This window comes from Patella vulgata, chromosome 8 (assembly GCF_932274485.2).
Source record: "Patella vulgata chromosome 8, xgPatVulg1.2, whole genome shotgun sequence".
NCBI classification, from domain to species: Eukaryota; Metazoa; Mollusca; class Gastropoda; family Patellidae; genus Patella; species Patella vulgata.
In genome coordinates this window covers 11,927,023-11,938,789 of record NC_065886.2, presented here as the reverse complement: position 1 = coordinate 11,938,789, position 11,767 = coordinate 11,927,023, and positions in this window count along the sequence as shown.

Genomic DNA, 11,767 nt, shown 5'->3' with positions numbered 1-11,767 from the left:
GAGGGAGTTTGATCACATGATTGTGACTTACCTTGTGATGGGGAGGGGGAGTGGTCTGCCATTGAGTCATAGTTTCAATCCCTGTCTAACCTTGTGGGTTTTCCCTTGGTTCTATGGTTTCCTCCCAATCGCTAAAGATCCCTGCACGATAAACAAATTATCTAAATAAAGATCTACCATATGTTAGTCCCACAATGACCTCGCCTCGTAAATTTTTCTCACTCGTGTATTTGTTGTTTGTAGCATTAGAACAGATACCAAACTCTGTAAAACTATGGAAGACAGCCGTAGAACTAGAAGAAGAAGAAGATGCTAGAATCATGTTGAGTCGGTCTGTAGAATGTTGTTCTACAAGTGTTGAGGTATTCTATTCTTTAATCATGTTGAGTCGATCTGTAGAATGTTGTTCTACCACCATTGAGGTATTCTATTCTTTAATCGTTTGGACCCAGAGGGTGCTCGATTGGTAGTCCGAATATTTTTTCGAGTGACTTAGAATTGAGTTCTGTCAATCCTGATAACAGACATTGTGTGAGAATTATCGCAATATAATCAAATGTTAATGGTGGTTGACCGAGATACTATTTTATTTAGTGGGTGCTTGCCTTGTAAGGAAAGCTGTCTAGTCGTTCGGATGGGACGGAAAACCGAGGTCCCGTGTACACATTGGCGTGCACGTAAAAGATCCCTTGGCAGTTGGAATTCGATATAAGAGTAGGCCGTAGTGCCGCTGTCCGGGCAAAATTTCCCTCATAGCACACTGTATGGCGTATGCCCGTCTTCATTAGCCCAGTTCGGAGCAAAACAGTAGGACGTTAAACCCCCATTTCATTTCATTTCATTTCATTTGCTTGCCTTGTAGCCTGGGAGGTTGGATGGCCGAATGTTTAGCATGTGTGCGCTGTATCATAAGGTCTGTCATTGACTAAACTGGCGTGGTTTCGATTCCTTGGTTGAACAAGACAAGGAGTAGGGTCGCCTGTCCAACCTCTGGGTTTTCTCCGAGTTTTCTCAATAAGGGAATTATTGAAATAAAATTGTACCATATGTTAGTCGTAAAATGACCTAGTTTGTGTCGTGTGGATGTTAATTCCATTTCTCTCTGTTTCGCACTCAAGCCTGAAATCCTAATTGTTTTTATTCAATTGCCATCTTTCTTCAGATTGTTTTTATTTATTTCTGGAATGTTCTGTCGAGTATCCCTTGCTTCAGGATACAATATATATAGTAACAGAAGAAGTGGTATTAGGTGTTCTAGATAGAGTACCAACCTTGCGGGTTTTCTCTGCGTCCTCCGGATTCCTCCCACTGCTATAGACCCCAACGCGCAAGCGAATTGTTGAAATAAAAAGATTAAACCATATGTTAGTCCCGAAATGACCTAGTTTGTGTCGAGTGGACGTTGAACCCCATTTCTCTCTCTCTCTCTCTCTAGAAAGAGTACGCATACACTGTCCCCATACAACACCTGTCACCTTATTACAGCTGAAAGGAAAGACGGAAGTGTGTAGGCCTTAAGACTGAATAAAGTTGGGGGCAGATGTAAAATAGTTTTATTCTTTGAATTATATTGATCTATATGTGTTATTATTGTAGTTATGGTTGGCGTTGGCCAGATTAGAGACGTATGAAAATGCTCGTAAAGTTTTGAATAAAGCGAGAGAAAGTATTCCGACAGATAGACAGATCTGGATCACGGCCGCGAAGTTAGAGGAAGCTAACGGTAATATAAATATGGTGGAAAAAATCATAGATAGAGGTTTGTACTTACTGTCAGATATAACTTTTGTTGTCTACTAGCCTATGGGTCATGTGATCTCGAGGACATCTCCCGGCATGCAGGAGATCTAATACAGAGTATGACATGCCACAATAGAGCACGAGTTACATTGGGTTTTAATGTATGATATGATATATGATGTGCAATAAATAAATTATACACTTATCTATTTAACACTTATGCTGTTAGGTTGGGTGTTCGATTAGCACAGTTTAGGAGCAGAACAATAGGACTGTTAAACTCCTTTCATTTATTTATTTCTTATGCTGTTAAAGATATGAAATCAAGTTTGTACTTAACTTCCAGTGCTATTCTGTTAATGAAATGAAATACGGTTTGACACCTTACTTACTTTGCTGCACCAACATGCAGTGTGCTATTCAGGGAAATGTTGCCCCGATGTGCTTTTATTTCCATTACCAACTGTCAGGTGATCTTGCTGTCAGTGTTATGCTGTTTCTTGCCAGGCCTTCCAAGGAACTTTCTCAGCCAAGAGCTGATCGAAACTGGGAACTACTGGTTAGTGAGCCTGCATCCTAATCACTGCAGCTTCCTTGTTATTGATAAGTATAAGACATTAGAAATGAAATAAAATGGGGTTTAACGTCCTACTGTTCTACTCTATTGGGCTAATGAAGACGAGCATATGCCATATGAGAGATATTTTACCTGGACAACGTCGCTACAGCCTACTCTTATTTCAAATTCCAACTGTCAAGGGTTCTTTTACATGGGACCTCTGTTTTTTTCCCATTTGTATGCCTGTACGTTGTCCCTTGCTAAGCCCTTTTTCCTACACCACTGACAAAGGGGACCCATGCCGGAAAATCACAACGACCTTTCTCAGTCAATGCAGGGATTGAACACGGGACCTCCGGGTTAGCGAGCCAACGTCTTATACTCACTGTGCCACCATGACTCTCTATAAGACAATGACACATGGGTTCCAGAAATTATGAGAATATGAGTTATTTGGTTCCCAGGTGACTTATCTGTGAGCTGGCCAACACAAATCGCGATTTCTTAAAATATATTCTTGCCCAATTACGTTACTTCCATGTACTAATGACCTTATTAAATTATAATCATCCTTTATTATCACGAACCACACAATAATGTAAGAAAATCTAATCTCTGGACTTCTGTTGTTTTTTTTAGCGTTGAATTCTTTGAGGGCTAACATGGTAGAAATAAATCGTGAACAATGGATAAAAGATGCGGAAGATTGTGAGAAGTCTGGAAGTATTATAACTTGTCAAGCCATCATGTAAGTTTCATTTAAATTGTGAATATGATATGTATTAGATCACAGAACTTTCTAGACAGTATCGTTTCTGGTTACACATTTTCCCAACTGCCACAGAATCATTTAGGCTACTGTTAATTTGTACATTGGGCGTCATTTTGGCATTCCATATCCAACACACCAACACACTTTCCTTGTCACTGGAATTAATCTACTGTACATTATAGATTATCCTTAAGAAGCAGATCATTCATGATTTGTTTTTTTCTTTTCGGGGGGGGATTTTTTTTATCCTTTTTTCATGAATGTATCTGTGTCTTATAGAATAATAAATAAACAAATGCTGCTGGTAAATGGGATGACTGATGGCTTTGTAAAGGAAAGTATTGAGTTTAACGTCTCATCAACACAATACTTTGTTTATTTTGTAAAAGGTACAGTTCTAAGGAGGTGAATTTTGCCGAGGCAGTGGCATCAATGATCAGTAAATAATAGTTAAATAATCAACTTGAGTACATAGGACAATAAGCGGCTTTAATATTTCTACTCAATGCAGCTATACCAGATCCATTGTTTGAGTTAAAAAAGGTTGGACAACTCAGAAAATAGTCCTATGCTAAACAGAAGTACACCCTTATGTCTGATATCTAATTTAATATTTCCAGTCGTCCAGTAATTAGTGTTGGTGTAGAAGAAGAAGATAGAAAACATACGTGGATGGAAGATGCTGACTCGGTAAGTTTGTATTCTGTAATTCAAGTTCATTTTAAGATTTAAATTGTTTTCATTACATGGTAACAACATATATATAATCTGATTGGTTGACATCTTGGTTATATGTCATTAATTGAAGACAGTAATATGGTATTTATTTTGCTTCATTATAAGCATTTGCATCAGATGTTTTGATTCAAAATATTCTGATGTAAATCAAATAACTATGATGAACCTTGAACCTTTACTTGTGTGTGACTTATCCTTATTTATGTATTTCAGTGTGCGTCTGATCAAGCGTATGAATGTGACTTTAGCCTTATTTATATGTTTTATATTTTCAGTGTGCGTCTCATCAAGCATATGAATGTGCTAGAGCTATATATGGTCATGCTCTAACCGTATTCCCCAGTAAAAAGAGTATCTGGTTACGAGCAGCATATTTTGAGAAAAATCATGGAACCAGGTAAATATTCAACATTTGATCGTATAATCGTACTTGTAATGACTGTATTTAGAATAGAACGTTCTCAACTATTCCAAACACGGGAAGATTGAATTGATCTATTGCCACCAAGTTGAAGAAAAAGGTTTAACAGTTCCGAGCACCCTATTAAGAGGAGTTATATCCCCTAAAAATCACTGAAAATTACAGTGAATGTTTTGTTGACATTCTTTTTTATAAAATAGAAATAATTCAATGATTTTCTTCACAAATATGGATAAGTATTATCAACTACATAACAATGGTAGATACTAGTATTGTGGTGAGTAATAAACGACACAAATAAAGAATTTATATCAGAGTTTTCATGCAAGGAATTTTCATTTATATAGCAAGTCTTGGTGACAGATAATATTCACTGATTTAACCTGATATCAGCACTAGTTTTAATCCTGATATTGTATTATATGAGAGCCCAATAGAATTTATCTTATCAAGTAATGATATTATAAGAAACCCGACAAACAGTATAACATGGGTGCCATCTTTCTGCTCCCTAAAGGCAGGATAATACCAGATAGTTGAAGGTTTTAAAAGCATGATTAGTTTATTTCAAATTGTTGACTGTTAATATTTTAGGGAATCGCTAGAAACCTTATTACAGAGAGCTGTAGCACATTGTCCTAAAGCGGAAGTTTTATGGTTGATGGGAGCTAAATCAAAATGGCTAGCTGTAAGTTTTTAATTAAATTCATTTCAAGTTTCTTGGGGGTTTTTTTAATTTTGAATTATGTATTAAGCACGAGAAATATGTCAGCATTAAAAACCAGCGTGATCTTCTCTCTAAACAGGCCTGATCTCCTAACTAATCGACCCTGATCTCCTAGTTAATCAGCCAGATCTCCTCCCCAATGAGCATGAACTCCTCCCCAACCAACCTGATCTCCTCCCCAAACTAGTCTGAACAGGCTTAATCTCCTTCAAAACCGGCCTGATCTACTCCCCAACCCACTTGATCTCCTATCTAACTTGCCTAAAATAGACAACACTGATAAATTTGCTAGTGTACCTGGGTCCTTAATAAAATAAATTTACCATTTATAGGTAGGCTTATAGATATAGTAAATCTTACCTAATAATAACATATATATTTATTCTATAAACAGGGAGATGTACCAGCAGCGAGAAGTATCTTAGCCTTGGCTTTCCAGGCCAATCCTAACAGTGAAGAGATTTGGTTAGCTGCCGTAAAACTAGAGAGTGAAAATAATGAATTTGAACGAGCCCGACGTTTACTACAGAAAGCTAGAGCCAGTGCTCCAACAGCTAGGGTGAGTTTTCATTTCTTTATGCTTTAAATACACAGTTGTCTGTGTACACGTTGGCTTGGATACACATAAAGCTTTACCCAGTGTAATCCACCTTTATAACTACATCAAATCAGTGACAGCTCAGCAAGGCTTGAAGGGGGGGGGATGGCCAAATGGTTAGCATATGCATGCTGTATCATAAGGTCTGTTTTTGAGTCAACTGGCGTGGTTTCGATTCCACGGTTGTTCAAGGAGTAGGATCCTGACAAGGAGTAGGATGGCCTGTCCCATCTCTCTCTCTCTCTCTCTCTCTCTCTCTCTCGGTAAGTTGGTCTCAAAATGAACGAAATTTTGGATGACGAGAATGATAATGGGGAAAGATTTTGAAGTCCTGTTTCACAAACTGTCAAATTGTATTAAATGGTAAACAGATAGCCATTTTAATGAATCAACTGTGGGAACAATGGTAGTTGTGTTACTAAATTATTAATGTAGGGAGCAATGGTGGTTCAGTGATTAAAGCTTTGGCTTGCTAACCAGAAGGTTCTGAGTCAATCCCTGTGTTACCAGAGAAAGTTCTCATGATTTTCAGACATGGTTTCCCTCTTGTCAGTAGTTCAAGAATGAGGGCCTGGCAAGGACAGCATCTAGTCGTTTGGATGGTACAAAAATAACGAATCAAGGTATTAATGTTATATTTTGCAGGTATTTATGAAATCTGTTAAGTTAGAATGGTGTTTACAAGAAACGAAAACAGCTAAAAGATTGTTGGATGAAGCTGTCGGTCATTATCCAGATTTTGCTAAGGTTAGTTAAAACTACCTGATGTATTCCACAATGATGGGAACAAGTCGGGGGACCTTGAGTCAAGTCTCAAGAAGTCAGGTCTTTTATTCATATGACACACACATAAACTCTCTAGTCCATTAAATGGCTATGTTTAATAACAATATGGTTGAAGACTACTGATGAAAGTACTGACAATTGAGATTTTGTTAATTATAATGGCAATTGTACTTGACAATTAAGAATATGGGTGGAGTTTCCATCAGCCAATCATGTCAAAACTTCAAACAATTATTAGTTCGATCAGAATAAAGTAATTCATTTTTATTTTATTTTTTTTTTTTTTTTTTTTGGTCTATCATAAGCAAATATTCCCAGCTCTTTATCTAAATCTTATAATGATATTGTCTGTTTGATAGTTATATTGATATTGTCTGTTTGATAGTTATGGATGGATAACTATATATTAATATTATCTGTTTGATGATGAAACTATATATTTAATATTGTCTGTTTGATAGTTATGGATGATGAAAGGTCAGATCAGTGAACAGGCTGGTAAAATGGAGGAAGCTAAAGAAGCCTATAATCAAGGAGTAAGTACTTGAAAGAAAAACATTTACCAATTCTTCTCCGAAGCAATAATTACTGTTTCCCTGTGTTTGAAGGAGGGTCGGACAAGCAACACTGTCTAGTTGTTCAAATGGAACAAAAAAACGAGGTTTTGTGTACATTTGGAATTCGATGACGAGTAGGCAGTAATGACATTGTCCAGACAAAATTTCCTTCCTTCCATAGCACACTGCATGGTGTTCATTAGCTGTATTGGAATGATTAGTAATTCCACAAAGGTACAAATGCATAAGAATTAAAAAGATGATTTACAGTTTTATATTTATACTTATCCATGTAGAGAAAGAGAAATGAGGATTAACGTCCACTCGACACAAACTAGGTTAGTTCTGGTCCAACATTTCGCAAGATTTTATTTCAGTATTCACTTGCGTGTAGGGGTCTTTGGTTTTGAGAGGACCCAGAGAAAACCCACATGGTTGGACAGGCGACCCTACTCCTTGTCACGTACAAGAATGAACTGGGGTTTAATGACCGACTGTTCGTCACGTACAAGCTTGGGCTGGAAAAATCATGCCACTTGACTCAATGCCAGACCTTGTGATCTAACGTGCATACGTTAAACCAATTGGCTACCCAAACCCCCTTATCCCTGTATAATCTAACAATAACATTAAGTTCAATGTTACAATATTAGATGTTTTCACAACTAGTAAATAATCTGTGATTTTATTTATCCACGTATAATAATATATGATATTAGACGTTTTCACTACTAGTAAATTACCTGTGATTTTATATTTTAACAGTTAAGAAAATGTCCACAATCATCACCCCTCTGGTTGCTGATGTCTCGTCAAGAAGAAAAATTAGGTCATCTTACTAAAGCCAGGTCTATCATGGAGAAGGCCAGATTAAAAAATCCCAGATCCCCGGAATTATGGTAAGGTTGTCAGACATTTTTCTAGCTTAAAAAGGGAACAGAGGTCTTTCATGCAATAGCGTTTGCTACAACAACTTAAAACCTCTGATTGCAGTTACTATGTCTAAAATTCCACAGTTTAATCCATGCTAGAATATACTCAAATTGATTTACTTCATTATGGAAATACATTCAATGTAATGGTATACAATCTCCCTATCAAAGTATTTTTCTTATAGGTGGCTCTGGCTTGTTTAGATATAGTGCTTTACAACAACTACTTGTATGTGACAAGGAGTAAGGTTATCTGTCCAGTCTCGTGGGTTTTCCCCGGGTCCTCCAATTTTATCCCACAGCTAAAGAAACCTATGTGCAAGCGAATTATTGAAATAAAATTGAACCATATGTTAGTCATTGAAATGACCTAATTTGTGTCAAGTGGATTTTAAACCCCATTTCTCCCTCCCCCACTTTACGTCAACGATAACTATTTATTATTGGTGTTGAGTTTCTTTAGGACAAACATGATACCCTTTGAAGTGGCATTATCAATGTTAGCCTAGTCTTGAAATTATCTAGTTTTAATAGAGTGAAAGTTAACATTGTTGATTACAAGCTATACAATTATACATTTTAGTCTGTTATATTTGTAGGTTAGAAGCTATAAGAGTTGAAAACAGAGCTGGATTAAAAAATATTGCTTCAACATTGATGGCTAAAGGTACTGTGACTTGTTAGTTATATTTCATACAAGGAACCACGGTGGCCTAGTGGTGATAGGGACGCAATGACGAGTTTTGCGTTGTGGTCTTGAGTTTTTGCGCCCCCCCCCCCTTGATTTTTTGTGCCCCTCACAGATGGCAAGAAATGCGGTTTTCAACATTATAATCATAATGCCCAACCAGTCTCAAACATATACAGGTCAAATATCCACACAGACCAGTACTACCCAGTGGCACTAAGAGGACAGAGAAGTAAAACATAAAGACAACATATCAATTTAATGGAATCTAATTTCCAAACATGGATCGGACTAAAGAAAACATACATGTATATTAGAATCTGTCATTACATCTTCCAAGAAATTTATTATTGAATTCATTCTTGTGTATTTTTTAATTGACAGCTCTTCAAGAATGTCCCAATTCTGGTATCCTGTGGTCCGAGGCCATCTTTATGGAACCAAGACCACAGAGAAAGACAAAATCAGTTGATGCGTTGAGAAAATGTGAACATGATCCACAGGTTTTATTAGCTGCTTCAAGGTAAGATAAAATATAATATCACACTTAACCAGAACATAAATAACATCAAAATCTAGTATATATCATTTAAAACTTTTATTACAATCAGGAGGCAAATTGTTACTGAAAAGGGAGCTACTGTGAGTAAGATGTCGGCTCGCTAGCCTGGAGCTCTCGGGTTTGCTTCTAACACTGGCCGAGAAGTTCCTCAGGATTTTCCAGTGTGGTTTCCCTTTGTCAGTGGTGCTGGACAGGGACAGCTGTCTAGTCATTTGGATGGTACAGAAAACCAAGGTTCCATGTACACATAAGCGTGCACAAAAAAGAATCTTTGATAGCTGGAATTTGATAGAATAGAAGGCCGTAGTGCCACTGTCCAGCAAAATTTCTCTGATCGCACACTGCATGGCATATGCCCTTCTTCATTAGCACAGTTGGTGTAGAATATTGTCTATACAGTGCATAAGCTCTGTAGTCACCTGGCTTGTAGTCGTGGTTTCAATCCCTGGTGTGAGTGTATTTTGCTTGGAGATAGGGGTGACAAGTAGTGGGGTCGCCTGACCGACCTTGTGGGTTCTTTCCAGGTCCTCCAGTCTCCTCACACTGCTAAAGACTCCTGCGCGCAAGCGAATTATTGAAATAAAAAAGAACCATATGTTAGTCCCAAAATGACCAAGTTTGTGTCGAGTGAACTTTAAACTCCATTTACTCTGGGTACGCTGGTTTCCTCCCACAGGAAAGAACCTGCATGTGCTAAGATAATGAAAATGTAAAAAAAAAAATAGACAACTTATCTGTGATATCACCCTCTGTGGAAGCGGATATTAAAACACCACAAACAATAACAACAACAAAAGTTGTACAGGTTATTTTCTGTCTGTATATTTATTTCAGGTTGTTTTGGTCTGAGAGGAAAACTAAATTATGTTTTATTTTGTTGTAGATTATTTTGGTCTGAGAGGAAATTAAATTAAGTTTTATTTTGTTGTAGATTATTTTGGTCTGAGAGGAAATTAAATTAAGTTTTATTTCATTGTAGATTATTTTGGTCTGAGAGGAAATTAAATTAAGTTTTATTTTGTTGTAGATTATTTTGGTCTGAGAGGAAATTAAATTAAGTTTTATTTCATTGTAGATTATTTTGGTCTGAGAGGAAATTAAATTATGTTTTATTTCGTTTTAGATTATTTTGGTCTGAGAGAAAATTAAGTAAAACAAGAGATTGGTTTAATCGAACAGTTAAAATTGATCCTGATCTCGGTGATGCCTGGGCCAACTTTTATAGATTTGAATTGATGCATGGAGACGAGGTGAGATGACAGGGGTTTCTTACAATATAAAATAAAATGATCAGAGTGCGTTTTATTATAGAAGCAGGTGTTAAACAACCAAGAGATAGTGTGCATAGATGATATTCATGCAAAAACTGAGATTATCGAGTTTAATCAAGTATCTCCTTAGAGACAGTATTATGGTGAGGTTAACTGATAATTGATGTAAAATTGTCTTCTTGAGATAAAAATCGCTACAAAGACTTGTAATTATTCCCAATTACATTGACAGTGATTCAATTTAAGATTCCCTAATAATTTTTCGTTGATATTTTATTTTACAGAGAAGCCAGAAAGACGTGTTAAATCGTTGTACTATAGCTGAACCACATCATGGTGAATGTTGGTGTAAATTATCTAAAGATATTATCAACTGGAGGTTACGAACAGATGAGTTATTGCCCTTAGTGGCTAAATCGATTTCTATACCAACATAAGACTTTTTATCATTCAAAAACCTTATTTGTTTTAATCAGGATTTCAAACTCATTAAGTATGGATATAAAATTGTGAACCTTTTTATGATGACCATCACCTGATCATTGACCAAAATTACATAAAATTGGCATTTAGTAATTGAACCCAAATATATAGGTCACAATTCTATGGAAAATAATTACTGCTTATTACTGAGCGACATTTTAACTGGGCTTTTCTATATTGTCTTTTTATTTATTATCATTGCTTGATAATGACTAGAGAAGCCTAGTTAAAACATCACTCAGTCATAAACAGTAATTATATTCCATAGAATTGTGACCTGTATATATATATGAATATTATTACACCTCTAATTATTAACCAGTCTGGACTATATGACTATAGACAAGCCTCGTTAAAACGTCTTATCAGTAATTGTATTCCATAGAATTGTCACCTGTACCTGTATATACAAATTATATTCTTCAAGCTGCTGATTCTTATTTGAGGACTTTTGATTCTCTTGCAAACTATAATATTGTCAAGTTCTGTTCAACATGTACAAAGATATGATGGAAATGAAATGGAGTTGAACGTCCTACTGTTCTTCTCCGACTGAGCTAATGAAGATAGGCATATGCCATATAGTGTGCTATGAGGGAAATTTTGCCCAGAATTCCAACTGCCAATGGATCTTTTATGTCCACCCCAGTATGGTTGATGAAAATTTTGCAACAGTTGACATGATCTGTAGATAATAATAAACAAGCCAGTGCCACCTATAAATGTTGGATAAAATCTTTTGATGGCCCTCTTTTTAATCTGATTTATTGCAAGCCAGGAAGGAGATTATCAACCACTGATGTTTTGACTTTGTTTTATAAATCAAGGGGATCACGTGGCTAAGTGGGTAAGACGCTAGCTCGCTAGCCTGGAGGTCGGGTGTTCGATCCCTGCATTGGCCGAGAAAGTTCATCCAGATTTTCCGGCGTGGTT